The sequence below is a fragment of the Mytilus californianus genome, unplaced genomic scaffold, assembly GCF_021869535.1.
Source record: "Mytilus californianus isolate M0D057914Y unplaced genomic scaffold, xbMytCali1.0.p SCAF_52, whole genome shotgun sequence".
NCBI lineage: Eukaryota > Metazoa > Mollusca > Bivalvia > Mytilida > Mytilidae > Mytilus > Mytilus californianus.
The window spans coordinates 628,306-650,902 of NW_026262704.1; the positions used below are offsets into that span (position 1 = coordinate 628,306).

The following is a 22,597-nucleotide window of genomic DNA, read 5'->3' on the forward strand; positions in this document are numbered from 1 at the left end:
TTACAAATTTACTAACATAACTACGCTAATTGCATTCATATTTCGAAAAAACCCAATTTTTGAGGGTTTTGATTTTACTATCAGACTGTTTTTTATACGTTTTCTTTTGTAAGCGTCAAACCAGATGGACACACGGTTAAGTACAAAATGAACGTCGGGCCATTTGTTTAGGCATCTGAAGCCATCGTATAACCACCAGTTGAGTTTTCAGGCTCCGGTATCAACTTTGTGAACGGTGAAAAAATCTATGGCATGCCAAAACAATTCTGAAAAAATCTATGATGCGATCAGACATCACAAAAAAACACGAAAGAAACAAGAAGCTGCCCGATTATCTTAGGAAAGCCACAGGACTATGTGAAACCCATGACATGCGATGATATCTTGATATGACAACGATGTTGGCGAAGTCAGCTGAACTTGAGTAGATCAAACAATTCCCTAGTGTCATTGTAACGTGAACATATAAAGGACAACCTCAGAGTATCTGTCTCAGACAGCCCTCAGCAACTCTACAGAACAAATGCGTGTGTTTCTTTCTTCAATCACAATTATTCACTATGCAGTTTATGCAAAATGGCATATTTTGAAGATTAGACAACCAGGGGGAAAACAGCATATCTTTGTCATATTTTGCCGTTTGCCTTCCGTATATTTGACAATGTCCTTATCTTGTTTTGATTTTGATTTTTCGCGAAGTTGTAAACCGAGGTCTAAGTGGGTATACAAATGGCTGTCTGATACAATAAGAGAACGCAATGGCAACTATTTCAATCTGTTAAGGGAACTGATAACAATTGTGAAAGCCTTCTAAAACTACACAAGACTCCTCAGAGTTATCTATGAGCTCCTGCGAATGACATAACAAAGAACAATGACAGCGGAACAAGCGGACAACAATTGTCATTTTCCTGACCTGGTTCAGAAATTTTCCGAAAAAAAAAGGTTTAACATGGTTCTATCGCTAGTTAATCTCCAACATGTAGGATATTTGTTTACATCTCCGTTATATTGACAATATAAGTTGAGGAGATAAGACAGACATAATTGGTTAATTCGACAATAATTTGAGACTCAGCAGCAAAATCCATGTAAAGGTATATCATAGACACACAACTGACTGAATTAAAACAAACATACACAACAATCTGACAAAGAAGCTGACACAAATTTGTTTGTAGTTGATGCAAATGCAGTTAGTAAAGATAATGGCATTATGCCAAGAACACACTATTTCGATTATGTGCAAATAAAGTAAAATAAGAATACATATGCATATACAAATACAGAGCAAAGTTGAGAGGTATCTGACCAAAAGGAACATAATAGTACAATGAAAAAAAGCAAAATTATAAAGTACATAAAATGGAATACAACATCCGCACCATGGAATATAAACCCAAGTCCCCACTGATACTGAATCTTTTACCTATTAGGTCTTGTTATTTCCTTTAAATAATTGTTTATCCAGACACTTTTGACATTTTACAAATTTTTAGGAATGTCTAAAAGCTTTTGAATATCGTGTGAGTTTAAGAAATGAATCTTCAATTCGCGGAATTGGCTGCCATAGTGAGAACAATTTTTAATTTAAAGATTGAGAAGTCTAGTTTGTCTTAGATGCTGGTATTGAAATGACTACTGTAGTCAAATTTTATGTTTATGTCTAAAGAAGAGGTTCACGAGGAGTTGAAAGTGCATTTCATGAAAATTGTTCACATTACACCTTCTTAATCTGAACATGCTTCATGCCTTCATGTATTTTTCATTCGTAACAGTTTATTCGTAAACTTCTCTTCTCTTTTCTCTGAAACCACGTAAAAATCTATTGTTATCGATCTGCATTTGAATCATTTGTAACAAAGAGCTGCAGTATCATAGTATAGAATGCATTGTCAACTGAATACAACGTTGAAACATAATACATGTGTTCATCCGGTTATTTTTGGATAAAAGGATTATATATTTCCAGAGTTATTTTGAAAGAATAAAAAATGTATAGCATTTATTAATTCTTGTGTACACTACTTTGAATGAAGTTAAATCAATCTACCTTGTAACAGTAATTCTATCGTTTTATTTATAGAATACAAAAGACATTACGTGTTCAAACTGGTGATGCATGTCATACACCTTCTTACTTTGCTTTTATAATTGTCCTATTTTAAAACATTTACAAAGATATAATCATTATGAACATTACAAAATTGTCCATTTTTCATGTTTTTGACAAGAGATTTTACATATGGTTAATAATTTAATATAGTATGCTCTGGCTATGGGAAAGGTGGATCAATAACTGTTGACAAATATGTCCGTGTTTACATTACATAATTAAATATCGTCAGACATTTTTAGGGCTTTACAAAATTTAAATGTTGTGTTGTGTTTTAAAACATTATTTTCTTAATTTTGATGAGCATTTATTTCCTGTTGTCTCAAACATGTCAAACTGGGGATTTTTTTTAGATCTTTCCTTTCAGATTATTATTGTATTTTATTTTATTGACCTGGATAATATTGATTCAATATGTGTCAGCTCAACAGTACGTCATTTAAACTATGTAGGAAGATTAGGGGAACGTATCTTATTAAATTCATTTGTTTGATTATTCAACCACCATCCGCTTGACTAACAAATGTGAATTTTAAATATTTACCGAGATTTGTTTTCTAGTTTCTAAATCACAAAAAAAGGGATAACGGTTAAATATGTCCAGGTTGCTTGATTCAAAGCATTACACCTAAATGTTGACTGAGAACACATCGTGATATGTTATCAATAATAATTAAAGAAGATTTGAATCTCAGTCCTCTAAACTTCTTTGAACAATTATTTGTCAAAAATATTCTAATTTTTCAAATAATTTATATAAGAATAGAATGCAATCCGATTAAAGTAGTTTTATTGTCTGTTTTTCCTTTTTGTGTCGCACACAGTATCACACAAATAAAAAACAAGATGTAGGTTAAGTTTATAGTCGGATTAGAATGGAATGAATATTTGCAAAATGGCGTTATACCATGGTATTTTATTTTGGGAAGATTAGACCTTAGGTTTTCAAAATTTAACTACCTCCTTATTCATGTAAAAACCAATATAGTTTAAATGACTATGCCACTCAACTTGAATTTTTCATTGTTTGATCAAGATAAATGATATCATATTCTTGGAAAGCCCATTGTTTTGTCGGTTATGCATTATACATCAAACTGGTATTTGAATACCTTTCTTAACAAGTGTCATAAAAGGTATGTTTTATATTTCAAATAATGATCAACTAAATAAATAATGGAATCTGTGTTGCCGTTTTAAATGTCAAAATGTATTGATAATATATTTGTCGGTCTACAGACAGATCTAGATTTTGTTACCTATTCACTGTAGAAGCCGTTAAATGGGTTCTCTGTTTAACAAATCTTACAATAGCTTATTGCAAAATCAAGCACGTAATTTTAGATTGATTAAATGCACTATAAATTTAAATTTTTATGTTTCTTAAGTTAATTTAGGCATTTCACCTTTTTCTGTATTTTCCCTATTTTAAAAAGGAAAGTCCATAAAACCTTTTAAATAATTAACGTCAATATATTAACCAAAGGAACGAATAGAAAGTAGTTGTCAAATCCCTTACTTGGTATAGGCATATTCCGAAGAAAATGATATGCTAAAACTAATTCAAATGGCTAGCTAATCTCTCACGTGTTTGCTAGATGATGCAAGTTCCATTTTTTTCTCTCACAATATTGGGTGAGAAACTTAAACAAACATGGTTATCATGACCATAATTGGGATTCAAACATTCAAAATTACAAATGTACACCTTAGAGTCCCAGGAATGCTTGAAGCCAAAATCCCGACAGATTGATGCCTCAATACTGATAAAACGTAACAAGTCATACGTACAATAGGAACATAGAAGTACAAAGAAAAAGAAAAAAAAGTAAAGTAAATAAAATGAAATGAAACTAAAATCAATAGTGCAAGGCAATTTTATATAATTTGTGAATCTTTTATGAATAAGGGGTTGGTATTACCGATTAACTTTTTAAGTGAAAAGAAAACACCTTTAACTGACTCTATTTTAAAAGAGTAAAATCCATTTTATTCCTTTTTATAATATTTTTCAATGTTTACCATAAATGAATGCAGATTTCATAAAGAAACACACAATTTTTACAATATTCCCTGTTTTTATTCATATAATTGATAAAACTTACATTTAATTTTCGGGAAATTTCCCAAAATATATTAAAGTTTCAAAATATTTGTGGTAAAGATGTATGTGACAACTTTTTATTCGGGAAATGTCCCGAAATCATTTTCAACATTATTATTTATAACATATATGTTGGCAAAGCATTTTGACAAATAGATCTGAAACACATTTCGGGAAAAATCCAGACAAAAATAAACTAAGTACAAAATGTATAACACAGATGTCTTCAAATATTTCGGGATTTATCCCGAAAACCCAAAGTATATGCTAGAAATCATGACTAATAATTTTTTTCACATTTCGGGAAAAATCCCGAAAATATAAATCTATTATCAAGCACACACTTGTTGCATAGACTTTTTTTACCCATTTCGGGAAAAATCCCGAAATAAAATCTACAAGTAAAAATTATGCTACAGATTTCTTAAACATATATTGGGAAAAATCCCGAAAAAACAAAATTGATAAGATTTTACAATACAGAATTTTAATACATTTAGAGAGTTTTTATGTTAATTTGTTTCAAACATTTGTTGAAATATTATGATTCATAAAAATATGTCTTTAACTGAAAAAAAATATGAATTTTGTTTATAAGCATACTTTTCATTACAGTTCCGAAAAAAGTATTTTCTAAGAAATATAAAGGTTGCTCTCTACTGCATCTCTTTTGTCATGCTTCAGTGATTCCCTATATATAATCAACCAAATTTGTCCCACAAAAGAGGGGGGGCCAGGCCCCCTCTAAATCCGCCTCTGATAAGTGGTCGATTTTAAACTGGCCTAAGCATAAACTTTAACATGTAAACTTTGCAAAAGATTCTTAGTTATTTGACCATGATTGAAGGTTCAAGGTAAAAAAAAATCCCCAAGCACATGCGTTGTCCAAAAGCTTATTCAACTGCAAATAAAATATCCCTAACATACTATTAATGGTTCTCCTTAAACTGAACTTATCACAAACCTTACAGTGTAAACTAAGGAAATTTTCAAAGTCAATATACCATTAGGTTACTGAGAGGCTGGTGAGGAGGGCGGTGCTCTATGGGATTGAGATGTGTGTCTACAATCACATTTCCGTGTTCAGTAACTCATTTGTAATTATTTAAAAAAATGACTTCATAATGAACACTTGTAAGTACAAAGTTTCAAGTTTATTTGACCTTAACATCATAGTAAACTAATGTACACCAAAGACTTAACCTACTGTACTGTTTGTACATCTTGAAAAAACAAATGATTGATAAAAACTGGTTTCAACTCATTACTTCAAATGCCAATGAAATTTTAAAATAGGACGTAAAAAAAAACTAAAACTCAAAAATATTTAATAATATAGCCTCATTTCATTTTCCTAATTTGCACAATTTTTTTTTTGTCACAGAAAAAATGGAAGAAACTATCTTTAATTATATTTTTCTAAATTTCTTTGATGTTCTCCACAGGAAAAAAAAATTACTGTTCTAAAATAAAATACATGTACTATATAATATTACAAATACATAACTACGGGTACAAATCAGAGTAGACATGTGAACAAATCTTCATAACATGTGCAATGTTTGTTATATTCAGATGGAATTATTACATGTTATATAAATTGATCTGTTTCTTTACTGATGACTAGTTCTTTCTTCCTTTCAATCCTGCCTATAAGAGCAAAGTAAAATAACATTTAATAAAAGATAACAAAAACATTCTATTCCACTGTACATGCTAAATGTAAATATTAATAGTGAGGTCAACAATTTTGATCATGTTGATAGGTTGAGACTTTCACACTTGACATTTATAAAAAAAACTTCATTTCCCCCTCTGAACATTTTGATTGCCTTGTGTGAAACGCCTTGTGTGACGTTTCAAACAAAACATGATCATAAGGTACATAATTTTTCCAACATTTTTTTACAATAAAGATAGTATAGCCATTAATAGTTTTCAAAATTATTTCAGTGTAGAGTTGAGTAATCTTTTCCCTTTCTCCAATTGAATGTTACTGGCAACCTGCATTCTTCTATGTAACTTTTTTTCATTTTACAAATACTGATCAAGATTTAAAAGGGGAGCAATATTGAGTTTTCAGAAACTACTGCAAGTCCATGTGCCTATCCAAAGTCAAGACTTTTCCTGTCATCTAAAGTTGTATCTTAAAGCTTTTGTTTTTAAGGAATTTGATGTTGATAGTAGATGTTTGTTTGTTTTTGGCTTTTCAATTGACAATTGCGATGTTTATTAAATTCTACAATCACTTGTTAATCATTTCAAGACAGTTGACCTATAAAAATATGATGAAACCTTTTCAACTGATTTTTATAGTTTGTTCTTAAGTTGTGCTGTAACACCACTGTCCCAGGTTAGGGTAGGGTTGAGCACTCAAAAACTTGTTCAACCTGCCACATTCTTTATGTGCCTGTCCCCAAGTCAGGAGCCAATACTTCCATGGAAATCGTTGGTTTTATATGTATGTTATATATTTGATTTTCGCTACTTGTTTTGTTATAAATTAAGCCGTTAGATTTCTCGGGGCCTTTTATAGCCGACTATACAGTATGGGTTTTTCTCATTGTAGAAGGCTGTACAGTTACCTATAACTGCTTACATCCACTTTATTCAAACTTTGGTGGATAGTTGTCTCATTGGCAATCATGTACCATCTCCTTATTTTTACACAAGTATATATAGGTCAAAACTGCATCTATGCTGTTTATTTATTTTTTCTGTTGTTGAGTTGCATTTCATCTGTACTAAACAGGTATAAATTCTTGTAACAATATGTTTTATCTATGTGAAAATCATGTATTATTTATTCCTTTCAGAATTCTGTGAATAAATAAATGGGGAATGTGTCCATGGGACACAGATGATGCCCCCGCTTGCATATAACATTTTAAAGGGTAATAAATCAAGAATGGTAAAAGTGACACACAGTACCCAAATGAGTACTTGATCGGAGTTTTGTGGTACAATGTAATATGCATTGTGTATAAGTTGTTGAACATTTGATTAAGCAAACTTAACTTTATAGTGAACTAAAATGAATAAACAGCTGCACCATGAGTGCATGATATATGCCCATCACTTTTTCAAAGAATAAAGTTCAATAACTTCTTAATGTCATATCAGAAATTCATGAAAAACTAAAGGGAGGTTATCTTAATAGATACAACCAGTAACCAAAGTTTCATGATAACTGCTCAAAGCATTGTTAAAAAAAACAGGAAAATCCCCCCTTTTTATGAATACAATCACATAACTCCAAAACTTAAAACCTAAAATTGATAAAAATCAAAAGGGAGCTTAAGTCAATAGATATAAACAATTCACTAAAGTTTCATGAAAACTGCAGAAAGCATTTAGAGTCATTGTCCGAAAACTGGAAATTCACCCTTTTTTAATGAATAAAACTCCATAACTCGGAAACGTAAAATCTTGAATTTATAAAAATCGAAAGGGAGATCATGTCAATAGAAATAAACAAATCACCAAAGTTTCTTGCAAATGGGTGAATTTTTTTTTGAGTTATTGTCCGAAAACTGGAAATTCCCCCTTTTTTAATGAAAAAAAACCCAAAACTTGGAAACTCAAAGCCTAAAATTTATAAAAAACGAAAGGGAGCACACGTCAACAGATATAACTAATTCACCAAAGTTTCATGTAAATTGGTTCAAGCATTTTTGATTGTCAGACATGTTCACGACAGACGGATGGACGGACAACGATATACCATAATACGTCCCGTAAACTGGCGTGTAAAAACTTGGAAATTTTTCTATTTGTAAAGGAGCATAACTCTAGAACAGTAAAAGTGAGGCCACCAACATTCAAACTTGATCTTTGTTTTGTGGTAATAAGCATTGTGTATAAGTTTCATAATATTTGGTTCAGGCAAACTAAAGTTAGAGAACGGACACCAAAAAAATCAGCAATTTTTCCATTTGTAAAGAGGCATAACTCTAGATCTAAAATGGTAAAAGTGACGCTACCAAAATTCAAACTTGATTTGTGGTTTGTGGTAATAAGCAATGTATAAGTTTCATAACATTTGGTTGAGGCAAACTAAAGTTAGAGAACAGAAACCAATTAATGGGACGTACAGACTTACACTGGTAAATTATTAAGTCAGGGATTTCGTTACCATAAATTACTTAAAACTTTTACTAAATTCTTTCATAGATACAAAGATTTGATTAGTAAATTTGGCTGTACTTGAAGAAAACTTATAAAAAACGGTATTTCACATCCTAAATTTTACAGTAATATTGTACTAAAAGCACGGAAATCACTGTGTGATCCATGTAAACTCATCGAACCTAAATTAAACAAACTTATTAGTAAAGGTTATCTTACAAATGTTGTAATTTAAGATGTTTGATTATAGTTTACATTAGCACAAATAACAATTTTGTCATCAGCAAATTAAAACATAACTAAATTTGTATTTTTTTTAAGTGGGATGTATAAATACAAATCCACGTTAATTTTTTCTATATAGAGGTTAACATAACTATCCTACAGCCTGTCGATACTTTTATTTTTGGTATTGCACAAGTCATGTCTTCTTTGACTGTCCATGCATGATATTAAATACTAAATCCCTGGGATATGTTTTAGTTGATTTTAGTCTCTGATGCATGATTTTTTATTATTAATTGATTAATTTTGGCTTTTAACTAGCTTTCAGTATACGTAGCTGCGAGTACTCTCAAATCGTACTTTCATGTTGACCTGTTGATACAATCGCAATGTTTTTTGTTATTCAATGTTTCTCTATTTTTGATATATACCAGCTGCTTTGATAAGTGTTTAGTATGACTTTAAATTTTTACTTCTGTTTCTCGTACTATGAACAACAAAATTATTTATTTTGTAAAAAAATTTTCCATCTATACTGTGTCTTTCTATGTTGTGATGTTACACTATTGTTTCGGGTAAGGGTGAAGGTTGGTACCTATTAAAACGTTTAAACCCGCTGCATTTGTTTGCACCTGTCCTCAGTCCGGAACCTGATGATCAGTAGTTGTGGTTTGTTGATGTGGTTCATAAGTGTTTCTCGTTTCTCATTTTTTATATAGATTAGACCTTTGGTTTTCCCATTTGAATGGTTTTACACTAGTCATTTTTGGGGCCTTTTATAGCTAACTGTTTGGTGTGAGCCAAGGCTCCGTGTAGAAGACCGTACTTTGACCTATAATGGTTTTTTTTTACAAATTGTGATGGAGAGTTGTCTCATTGGCACTCATACCACATCTTCTTATATCAAATTACGTACAGACGTACAAGGGTAAAACTTAATGCCCCCTCCACTACGACGGGGCATAAAATCAAAGCACTGTAAGCGCTGTAGGCTGTTAACCAAAAACCAAGGCAAACGTAATTATAAAACTGTGGCAGTTTCGCTTCAATTTTTTTTTAAGATTTGAAAGAACAAACATTAAACATTCGTATATTGTACATTTATGTTCATTAAAAGAATTGATTATTTAGGCAAATTAATCAATATTTCATCAAGGTTTTCAAAAGCAACTCATATATCAATGTAAATGATCCCCATCTTCAACCCCAAGTGCATGATGTTACTCCATACCAAGTTTGGAATAAAATGACAGGTGATTATAAAACAGTTGGTCAAATATTCTCGGGCTTTACACTGCTTGAAAGACTTATATGTTTTCTTTAAAATGAGCCATAAATGAAATTTATTATAGGCCCAGAAATAATTTAATAAATAATTAAAGTAAATTCAATTAACCTAGACTCATTTTTTGCATCAATAAAATTTTATAATAAACAAGAAATAATTGTAACAGGATGCCGTTACGAAGTCTCCCAAACAAAGCCCCCATAATTCGTCATTCCTATGGTCTCCTGACATTTGGCAAAGTCCAGTCCATATTGGTTTGGTCTAGTAAAGTGATATGCATATGTGACACCTAGGAGATTGACCCTGTATGTCATTCAAATCTTTTTGAAATGATGAACAGGAATAAATATGGTTTAGGTGTAGGTATCTCGACCATTTACAAGTTCTCAAACAGGAGGGGTTGGGTGACCCCAGGGACTCCCCCTATATTTCATTTGATTTGTTATATTGTCCCATACATGAATACATATGGTTTAGGGGTGGGGATCTCGACCATTTCCAAGTTCTCAAAGAGGAGGGGTGGGTGACCCTAGGGACTCCCCAAATATTTCATTTGATTTGTTATATTGTCCCATACATGAATATATATGGTTTAGGGGTGGGGATCTTGACTGTTTACAAGTTCTCGAACAAGAGGGGGTGGGGTGTCCCCATGGACTCCCCCTATATTTCATTTGATTTGTTTTATTGTCCCATACATGAATATATATGGTTTAGGGGTGGGGATCTTGACTGTTTACAAGTTCTCAAACAGGAGGGGGTGGGTGTCCCCAGAGACTCCCCCTATATTTCATTTGATTTGTTTTATTGTCCCATACATGAACGTATATGGTTTAGGGGTGGGGATCTCAACCATTTCCAAGTTCTCAAACAGGAGAGGTTGGGTGACCCTAGTGACTCCCCATATATATTTCATTTGATTTGTTATATTGTCCCATACATGAATATATATGGTTTAGGGGTGGGGATCTCGACCATTTACAAGTTCTCAAACAGGAGGGGGTGGGGTGACCCCAGGGACTCCCCATATATTTCATTTGATTTGTTTTATTGTCCCATACATGAATATATATGGTTTAGGGGTGGGGATCTCAACCATTTCCAAGTTCTCAAACAGGAGGGGGTGGGACGACACCGGGAACTCCCCCAAATTATTTTCATTTGATTTCTTTTATTGTCCCATACAAGTATATATAATGTTTAGGGGTGGGGATCGCAACGGTTTACAAGATGAAAGTAGTTTTTCAAATTAAAGGGGGTTGGGATGACCCCCAGGGACTCACCCTATATTTTGGTTGATTTTTTTTATTGTCCTGTTCTCATTACTGAAGACTGCATGTGTCTATCACTTACTGTTTTCGAGAAATAGTCATTTGAAAATTTAAAAAAAATAAATCCCATAGGGTTCTATAGTAAACCCCTCCCTTCTTCAGGCCCCTCCAAATACCCCTAAATAGACCCCAATGCACAAACAAAAGATTAATGGCTCCGCTAGACATGTTAGTCTAATATTTTATGAAACCCTAAGTAAATCTGACAAACGGTCAAAGTTGTCTTCTTAGACGGTTTGAGTGGATTCGGTCCGACTTGTCTCGGGGACGAGTTGTCCACATTACTTAAAACATCCCATCAATGTCGATGTCCGCATCTGTTTCATGACCTCGTTTCATTCATAAAATAGCAACCACCTTATTTGGCAAGATAAGTTAAAAATTACCACCCATTAATTATATATCTTTATATATTTCCTCTATCATAGAGATTTGTTGTACATGAACAATATTCCTGTGCATTTTGCCATTTGCGAAATATAAACGACTTGTAATTACCAATTTTCGGCAATGAAATATTTCATACAATTGTTCTTTGACATCGTAGCCAAAAGCACAGGGGATAATAAACTACGTACGGATTTCTATTGAGCACTACTTCCTATGTGCAACTTCAAAAGTTTTGGGTAGTTCGACGATCATTTAAGGTTTTTCTGGTCATATTTTTTGTATTCCAGAAATAAAAGTATTAAAAAAATGTCCAATTAGTTATGAATAACATAATCTAGCCAGCTAGATAATAACAATGGCATGCATTTCAGCATTTATTTGGTAGAACACAAATCTAGGGTGCACGCATAAGGCAGCTTAACTGCCTAAAAATGCATATATATAAAGCAGCAGGACTCTTATTAAGACTGAATGTGACAGTACCTTATTCTGCATTCTTTCATCTTTAACCATTTATACTAGTTCTTCTGTGTATCTCCTGATTGTTGTCATGAATTTAGGTTCTTCATTTCTTTTACATCCAGGCAATTCTGGTAAGAAAGCACAATATTTTAAGCTAATTGTATCCATGGTTTGTCCTGGGTGTATTTTGATAAAAATGATAAATGTTGATTGCATCTTTTGGTGTCTCTCTTGTAAAACAATAATGCAAAGTCTCTGTGTGTTGTTTAAAATTACTAATCATAGGAATTAACCAGTAACATATATTGTATTATAATTTCACTTTTGAAACATCTGGAATAATCCTGACCAGTGACTGCACAGTTTCAGCATCCTTTGTTCTTAATTTTTCTGATATTAGCTGAAAGCAGGATCAATATCTCCATGTGTGTGGCCAACAAGTACGAACTACCAGAGAACCTGAAAAAAAATATCTGTTGAGTTCTTGACTAGTATCATTTATTTATCCATTAAAGAGGTAGAGCTTTGTTAGAATTTTGAAAAGTGGAAGCAGTATAAATACTTTTAATACACTAAAATATGTAATAAATAAAACAAGAATGTGTCAATGAAACACAGATGTCCCGGCCTGCTTGTAAATATATCTCAAATTTATCAATTTTTTTTATTAATAAAGTAACATAATATGAGAATGGTGAAAGAGACGACACCCAAACTTGATCAGTGTTTGGTGTTAATAAGCATTGTGTATAAGTTTCATAACACTTGGTTGAGGCAAAGTAAAGTTAGAGTGCAGTTTGGGTTTTGAACTAGTACCATCAGATTAGTATGTACTGTACTGCGATAAAAAAAAACATGAATCAATATCCATTGATATCAGGGAACTTGAAGTAATTGAAACCAAACCTACAGACTAATGACAGCCAGAAACAACTATCCGTCAGAGTTAAAATGAAGTGGATGTAGGCAATTATAGGCAATCGAACATTTCTTCAGAACCCTAAGTTTGTACATGTCCGGCCCTTTTATAGCCAACTATATATACGGTATTGGTTTTCAATTACTTCAAGTTCCCTGATATTGATTCATGTTTTTTTTATTGCAGTACAGTACATAGTGGTACTAATCTGATGGTTTATGAGAGCACAATTAATACAAAGACAACAACATGTTTATCAAAATATCATTTTCATTTTGTTACTTAATATTCTAAAACCACAGAAGAAAAATAAATTTCCATATCTTGCCCTGTTAATGAGTTTTGATGAAAATTAGTTTTAAAATTATTCATCAAATACACAGGATAAGAACATGTGGGTAGTGCTCTGTGGTTAAATAATTGACTCATTTTCATAGGTTTATGACCACTGACCAGCTGTAATAATAATGGCTATAGAAAAAAAGGTGTATAATTAAACAAGTGTTTAGAAATGAAGAAGATAATGAACTTCAAAGAAAAATACATTTTTATATTAGAGCTGCCATGAGAAAAAACATATAATAAATTTCATAGCAATACGGGAATTAAAATATTAATGTAAAAGCATAAATCAAATATATATAGTTTAAAGTACAACATTTAATATTGTTAATGTTAATAAAATTTCTATAATATAACAGATTTTCTTAAGTTTTCTAAAATATATGAATTTATGATCCCGCTAACATATTTAACCCTGCCACATTCTGTATGTATGTGCCTGTCCCATTTAGTCAGGAACCAGTAATTCAGTGGTTGTCGTTTGTTGTTCGTTCATTTTTTTTGTACATTAATTAGGCCTTTGTTTTCTCGTTTGAATTGATTTACATTTGTGATTTCGGGGCCTTTTATATCTGACTATGCGGTATGGGCTTTGCTCATTGTTGAAGGCTGTTCTGTGACCTATATATAGCTGTTAATTTCTGTGTCATTTGGTCTCTTGTGAAGAGTTGACTCATTGGCAATCATACCACATCCTCTTTTTTATATGTACACCTTACAATCATTCTATACATCAAATATAGTTGACCTATACTGCTTTAAGTATTTTAAAAACAGACAAAAACACAAAAACTGAACAATTGACCAATTAACCATGAAGGAGAGGTCAAAGTCAGATGATACCTACCAGACAGTCATATAAGCCTTACAACCATTCCATACACCAAATATAGTTAAGGTACTGCTTATAGTATTTGAAAAACTGACAAAGACACAAAACCTTAACATACAATACTGAACCATGAAAAAGAGGTCAAGGATGAAACCTACCAAACTGACATGCACCCCTTACAATCATTTCATACACCAATTATAATATCTGAAAAAGAGTGCACACGCTGAAATGTCTTGCCTTCTGTGTTAACCATTGATTTTGTGTTAACCATTGATTTTATGTTGATAGTCCTATAAACATAAAGCTTTACTACAAGTTTCATATGAACTTTACATGATCCAAGAAAATGAGGCCAAGATCAGATTAACCAATAATAAGAAATACATGTACACCTGACAATCATTTAATTCACCAAATATCGATAGTTGACCTATTGCTATAGTTTTTAAGAAACAGACTTATAACCAAGAAAACTAAGCATTGACCAATGAACCATGAAAATGAGGCCTAGGTCAGATGATACATGCAAGACAGGTGCAATCCTTCCGTACAACAAATATAGTTGACCTACTAAGTATTTTTTATAGTTTAAGAAAAACAGACCAAAACACAAAAACTTAACACTGAGCAATGAACCATGAAAAATGAGGTCAAAGTAAAATAAAACCTGCGAGACTGACATGTTGATCATAAAAAATTTCCATACATCAAATATAGTTGACCTATTGCATATAGTATTAGAAAAAATTTGTAAGGGTTCCGCGGAACCCAGTGTCTCGCCTACCTTTTCTGTTAATCGCAGGCTCAACAAAAATGAGGAAGTAAATCAATAAAAATATTCCTCTTGATACTATCTTTTGATTGTAAGAAGCTTCTGTCCAAGTTTGGTAAAAATGCAGGATAGTTTATGAATCAAATAAATGTTTAAAAACTTTAACTGGAAGAAAACAAAATTTCCTTCTAGATACTATAGCATTTGATCATAAACAAGCTTCTGTCCAAGTTTGGTACAAATCCAAAATAGTATAAGAAATTAATTAAGTTATTAAAATTTTAAAAACTTTAACCACAGAGTGAATATGTTGTTTCCTGGCAGAAAATCGAAGTCCATTTAAAAGTAAAATACGGAAAAAATGGATTTATTTTTTTACAAAATTTCCTTCTAGATACTAGCTTTTGATCATAAACAAGCTTCTGTCCAACTTTGGTACAAATCCAAAATAGTATAAGAAATTAATTAAGTTATTAAAATTTTAACAAGAGTGCACACGCTGAAATGTCTCGCCTACTAAACTGACCATTGATTTTATGTTGATAGTCCTACATATAAAGTTTTACTACAAGTATCACATTAACATTTATGATCCAAGAAAATGAGGTCAAGGTCAGATAAACCAAGCCAGAAATACATGTACACCTTTAATACAATCCCTCCATACACAGAATATAGATGACCTATTGCTTATAGTATAAAAGAAACAGACCTAGCAAACCATGGAAATTCTATATTGACCAATGAACCATGAAAATGAAGTCAAGGTCATTTGAACCCTGCCAGACAGACATGTACACATTAAAATCATTCCAAATATAGTTGACCTATTGCTTAAGGTATCTAAGAAAAAAAGTTAACCAGGAAAACTGAACATTGACCAAACAACCATGAAAATGAGGTGAAGGTCAGATGATACCTGCCAGACAGACATATACACCTTACAATCATTCCATACACCAAATATAGTTGACCTATTGCTTAAAGTGTAAGAAAAACAGACCAAAACACAAAAACTTAACATAAGCAATGAACCATGAAAATGAGGTCAAGGTCAAATAAAACCTGCCAGACTGACATGTACATCATTAAATATTTCCATACACCAAATATAGTTGACCTACTGCATACAGTATTAGGAAAACAGACCAAAACACAAAAACTTAACATTTATAGCAATGAACCTTGAAAATGAGGTCAAGGTCAAATAAAACATGCCAGACTGACATGTACATCGTAAAATATTTCCATACACCAAATAAAGTTGACCTACTGCATACAGTATTAGAAAAACAGACCAAAACACAAAAACTTAACATTGAGCAATGAACCGTGAAAATGAGGTCAAGGTCAAATAAAACTTGCCAGACTGACATGAAGATCGTAAAATATTTCCATACACCAAATACAGTTGACCTATTGCATACAGTATTAGAAAAACAGACCAAAACACAAAAACTAAACTATGACCACTGAACCATGAAAATGAGGTCAAGGTCAGATGACACCTGCCAGTTGGACATGTACACCTTACTATCATTACATACACCAAATATAGTAGACCTATTGATTATAGTATCTCAGATATGGACTTGACCACGAAAACTTAACCTTGTTCACTGATCCATGAAATGAGGTCGAGGTCAAGTGAAAACTGTCTGACGGGCATGAGGACCTTGCAAGGTACGCACATACCAAATATAGTTATCCTATTACTTATAATAAGAGAGAATTTAACATTCCAAAAAATCTGAACTTTTTTTTCAAGTAGTCACTGAACCATGAAAATGAGGTCAAGGACATTGGACATGTGACTGACGGAAACTTCGTAACATGAGGCATCTATATACAAAGTATGAAGCATCCAGGTCTTCCACCTTCTTAAATATAAAGCTTTTAAGAAGTTAGCTAACGCCGCTGCCGCCGCCGCCGTAGCTGCCGCCGCCGGATCACTATCCCTATGTCGAGCTTTCTGCGACAAAAGTCGCAGGCTCAACAAAAACTTTAACCACAGAGTGAATGTGTTGTTTCCTGGCAGAAAAACTAAGTCTATTTATAAGTAAAATACGGAAAAAATGGAATTTTATTTTTACATAATTTACTTCTGGGTGGTCCTAACCCAGGATAAAGGGGGGGTTCCAACTATATGTCCCCATTCAAATGCATTGATAGTAAAAAAAAAAGGTGGGGTTCCAGACCATTTAGAATTAGCTGAGCCTGTCAAAGCTATTCTGCATATAAAATCCTGAAATCCAAGTACATGTATAAAGAGTGTAAGAGGGGACGAACAGACAGACAATATTACAATAAATTATCTCTAAAAAATTTCAAACTTTAAAAAGATAGCTCTCCCATTTATATCTTAAAACAAGAGGCTCTCAAGAGCCCTAATCGCTCACCTGTAACATTTTGCTGAAAATCTTTCATCAATGATTATTTTTGCTTTTCAATATTTATTAATGAGTGGCTTAAAAATGCCATTTAAATGTTCTTTGTATCTGTCATATTTTCTTGAAAAGCAAAAAAAATGCATTTTACCCCTATGTTCCATTATAGCCATAGTGGCTATGTTTCTTGACGTGCAAGGAAATAAAATAAAAAAATTATACTAAATACTCGTGAAACTCATTCAGCCCTAGTTTGGCTCAAAAAAATTCAGCAGTTTCAAAGCAGAAGATTTTTTGAAGTAAGGCAAGCAAACTAGATGAACAAAGTGTGAAAAATTGTCTTTAAAGGGCAATAACTCCTTAAAAGAGGTCAATTGACAATTTTGGTCACATAAACGTTTTTGAAGATCTTACTTCGCTGAACCTTTTTTTATCTTTATCTTCAATAATATTTAAGATAATCACTAAAAACTGCAAAATTTCCTTTAAATTGCCAATTTAGTGGCAGCAACCTAACAATGGGTTGTTCGGTTCAGCTGAAGGCTGATAGATTTCACCTGTTGAACATTTTTACCCCATGTCAGATTCACTCTAAATGCTTTAGTTTTTGAGATATAAGCCAAAAACTGCATTTGACCCCTATGTTCTAGTTTTAGCCATGGCAGCCATGTTTGTTGATGGATCAAAACTTCGGATACAATTTATAAACTAGATACCTTAAGGAACATTCAGGTAAAGTTTAGAAGTATTCGGTCCAGTTGTTTCAGAGCAGAAGATTTTTAAATGTAAGCAAACATGATGAACAAATTGTGTAAAATTTAAAGGGCAATAATTCTTATATGATTTGCATATCTATAAATACTTGAATTGGATTGGTGAATTAGATTTTTTTCCTTGGTTTACACTTGATAAACCATATGTTTCCGAAACGACTTTCGTAACCAGTTCACTGTGATCTATTCATGCGCGATACACATGCATGCAGGGATCCCGGGATTTTCAGCAAATTGAGATTGAAAAACAAATACATAAAATTTGTTTCTATTCAATGCATATTTAACAAAAAAGAAATAATGCATTAAAAACCTTCTAAAATGTATATAATTAAGATTTAAATAAAATTCCGTGAAATTTCATGAATGATTTAGTGATTTTACATCATTTCAAAATACGACGTCATACAAATGAAAACTTAAAAGGGAAAGATTATTTCACTACTTGTATGCTTCAAATTTGAATTATTTCTCATTAAAATGAAGTTTTTGATGAAGGTGCCATTTCATTTCAAACTGTAGGAGGAGTGATCCTGAAAAGCTATGCACCTCTTATGCAAGTAAATACTCCAAAAATGACAAAGTACAACTGTCTCGCAAAAGAGCAAATATCAATAAAAATCAAAACCCTGACCACATGCACATCTTCAATATATGTACAAACCGCCAGCAAAGTGAAAACATATATTCAAATGTACTTACCATCCATTTCTTTCATTTTTTTTAATTTCTTTCATTTTTTTTATATCTATTTTACCAATTTTTCCATATATATATATAGAGATCAAAACCATAAAAGATATTTCTTGTGATTGGGAAATCAAATTTTATATGCTGGTATATATATTTATCTTACCTCCTATACACTTGTAGGAATATGATTGGTTAAAAGCAACCGTGTGGAGACCATGTATATTCCATATTAGGTTAGTAAGCGGGGCTTATTTCTATACACGGTTAGTAGTGGTGTTATGTCCCTTTATTATAACAAAACTGTACTGAGAAAAAATCTTAAAGGTTTCAACAGACGATCAAATTGATGATGAAAGATTGAAATAAATTCATAAAACACATTTAAAGCTAACAAGTTGTTATTGTTGGCATTTTTTTTTTGTATGACCAATGGAAGTAGTTTCTTAATGCTAACGGTATTGAAGACTTGCTCACTTTGATAGGTCACTAGTCTAAATACCACATGTTAAGATAGTGGGTAAGATAAATTCGTTACATAGTGTGCTAGTGACGTAATACGGTATATATGGGGTCAGTAAATACCATATGGGGATTCGAGCGAATCCCCATATGGTATTTACTGACCCCATATATACCGTATTAGGTCACTAGCACACTATGTAACTAATTATTTTATCAGAGAACAATTTAGAATATGGACAACATAAAACTTTTTTTATCTTTTCATTGGAATGAATAGTGGAATATATATATCATAATGGAGAGTATGGATGGGGTTTACAGAATAGAGAATAATTGACAAAAAAGTGCAGAATAAAGGACAAACAAATCAAGAATAGAGAAACAATTGCAAAAATAATACAGAATATTGAATAATGGGGCACACAGATATAGTGAAGAGAGATAATATGAATGGGCAAAATAAATATTAAAGAGAGAGGAAAATGGTATAATATTTAAAGAATAAAGACATAAAGGACCCCCTCAGTCATCCAAACCCTCATTTAGCAGAACAGTAAAAAAGATAAAAATCTACTTTCAAGGAGTGTATTATATGTGGACTTTTTCAAACAATTTCATACATTCCCCATATCTTTAACTATTATTATATTACCAAATACTTACATCTGTCCATTATTATGTTGTCTTTTAGGTCACATTGCATTTCAAGCTGCGATGTTCAATACTTGCACAGTTGTACACCTAGAAAAAAAAAATTTCTGCAAAAATAAGATAAAACAGTCTTGTGAAACTTAGGCAAACTGTCATACTAGTATATAGATACAGAATCGTGTGACTTTCTAACAGAAAATTTACATCACATCAATGAGAAATTGCAAAAAGGAAATAAAATTATTCATTTGTCACTTTCTTTGTTGATGATACATGAGGGCATTAGCGGCCTTATTTTTACATGTTTACAAATCAGTATCCAGGAGAGCAGTAAATATAGAGGCTCTGCACCCTCCCCCTGAAATTTTGCACCCTGGTGCTCTTTAGGGAACCAGGTGCTTTTTTCAAGTAAGGAAAGAGTTTAAATATTATCTATCATGATGCCTTAATCATCAAAAAGAATGCAGGACAAAATTTTTCATCCTAGCCCACCCATAAAAATCAAATGGTTAGCTCCCTAATAAAAGATGATTTAATTGATCATTGAAATGTGTGTCAGAATGAGAACTTCTCAATGTTCATTTCTTTAGGAATATTTATTACCCTAAATTAATGTTTTTATTGTCGTTAAGTGCCTGACACAGTACTGAGGATAAAATTTTCATATCTCTTCATTTATATCTACAAATTCTTATGATGTTTCACATCATGCACTGGGGGATTAAAACCCATGAAATTGAAATTTTTCACACATAATTGACTAATAGTAGTACATGTAATTGGGAATGTAATCATGTAATAATGTTTTTCCCAGTAGGCAGTTTAACCAAACTTCAGATAGAGGAGACATTATAAATCTATTATACATGTACTATAAACACAGCATGCACAGGACATGTGATCCTACCATAATGATGAACTGAGTATATACTGTTGGGGGACTCCCTTTAACAAATAATGCGAAGTTAAAATTTTGCTATTTAGATTCTGTGAATTTTTAAAATTTAAAACATTCTTCTAGCTTGTTGGAAAAAAATATTATTTATAAAATTATACTTAATCATCTGCAGAATTTTTTTATTAATGAAAAAAAAAAAGAATTAGCATAAATGATTAATCTATAAACATGATAAAGATTATAGTCGATCCGATCCGGGTAATTTCGTACAGGCAGGTAAATACAATACATATTACATTTCTCTTGTTTATCAAACAGGGAACCAAATGACTTTCATTTAGGACCGAAAGTGTACGGAATTACCCCAACCGACTCTAATGTAAGATCAACCTCCTTGGTAAGATATGTACATGCATTCATACACTGGGGCTCCAGTAGGGTTTCACCCTAAGGTCACAAGGCTTTTGACCTTAAATGAATGGTGTCTAGAAATTTCTCCAGGTTACTTTTAAGCAAATAGAACAGTTTTGAACATTTAAAAAGTCCCAAGTACATGTAAATATTCAGGGGTGTGGAAATGTATGTTGTGAGCACTTGTCCGTGGGCAAGTAAAACTGTAAATTTAACTTGTCCGTAAAAAAAGTTACTTGTCCTGAAAGTCCCAATAAATATTGAAGTATTTAACTGATAGCTTGTATGCATGATTCTTAGAACTGTTTTGCATCACAATATAAATGAAAGTCATTGTGTTTATGTGTACAAATAAAAGAAGGTAATGGGTTAACATCAATGGGACAGAAACCCAACAGCAAACCAACCGAATGAAATGACACTTAGAGGACAATTTTGCAGCAATATTTAATTATAAATTCTAGCCAGTAGGTACATATATACTAAATTTTGAGGACAGTGAGTGAAGAAATGAAAACTAATAATAGATTAACTATTGAATTTTATTTGTTTCTCTCAACTGCTTGGCTTTTCTTGATAGTTAATGGGCAATTAAAGTGTCCCTTCTATCTACCACTTTGCCAACAAATAAGGTTGACTTTTGATCGGCAAGGGTCGGATGCTGTCTACAAATTATACAAAATTTCAATTTATTTTCCGAATTTTCTTCCCTAGATAGCCAGGGGGAATCTGATACCCACGATGTCTGAAATGCTCCCTTCCGATTTTTTTTTTTCATACTTCTTGTCCTTCTCCGTTTGCGTTTTACATTTTCTACACGACTCGTCACTCTTTTTGTCTTGATTGCCCTGTATTTTTATTAAGTATTTTTCAGAAACTCGATACAAAACTAATGAAATGACACTTCCGTTAAATGATGGATATATCCTAATCGACAATCCCAGGTCAATGGACAAAGACAATGCAATGTTTACGTGACCCGGGTTCGCATACTTATTTTTTTTTTTAATTTTGGTAATCGATCTACTTCTGTTATTTAATATTCATCGTCATGAACATTGATGTTTTGACTTAAATATATGTTTTTTACTCTCTGATCATTGGTTTCTTTTACATGAAATTAAACATCTTTATAAGTTTTGAAAATAATTCTTTATTTTTGTTTGAACTAAACTTTGTCATGCATATTATTTTACTTGTCTACGAGCAACTCAGACAAAATAAATTACTTGTTCGGGTGTTCAAATGTACGAGTCGGGCGAGTCGGGCATAGCATTTCCACACCCCCGATATTAATAAGACATAAGATGGCTCGCCAACAATGTATTAAAAAAATTTTAAACAGATATATACATACAGAATAAAAGTGACAAGCCATTTTTACATTTTCACTTGGGGTTTGTGTTGATA

The 22,597-nt window shown here is 32.3% G+C and overlaps 2 long non-coding RNA genes across 2 annotated transcripts in view; one reads left to right on the top strand and one right to left on the bottom strand.

Annotated features, from left to right (window-relative positions):
* LOC127703850 (uncharacterized) overlaps window positions 1-22,597 on the top strand; it is a 62,135-nt gene that overhangs the window by 2,208 nt on the left and 37,330 nt on the right. The window lies entirely within an intron of this gene.
* On the bottom strand, window positions 5,331-12,112 carry LOC127703843 (uncharacterized). Its single transcript, XR_007983078.1, has 2 exons — window positions 12,066-12,112; window positions 5,331-5,870 (listed from the first exon to the last, which is right to left on the bottom strand). It is a non-coding gene; the product is annotated as an uncharacterized LOC127703843 (long non-coding RNA).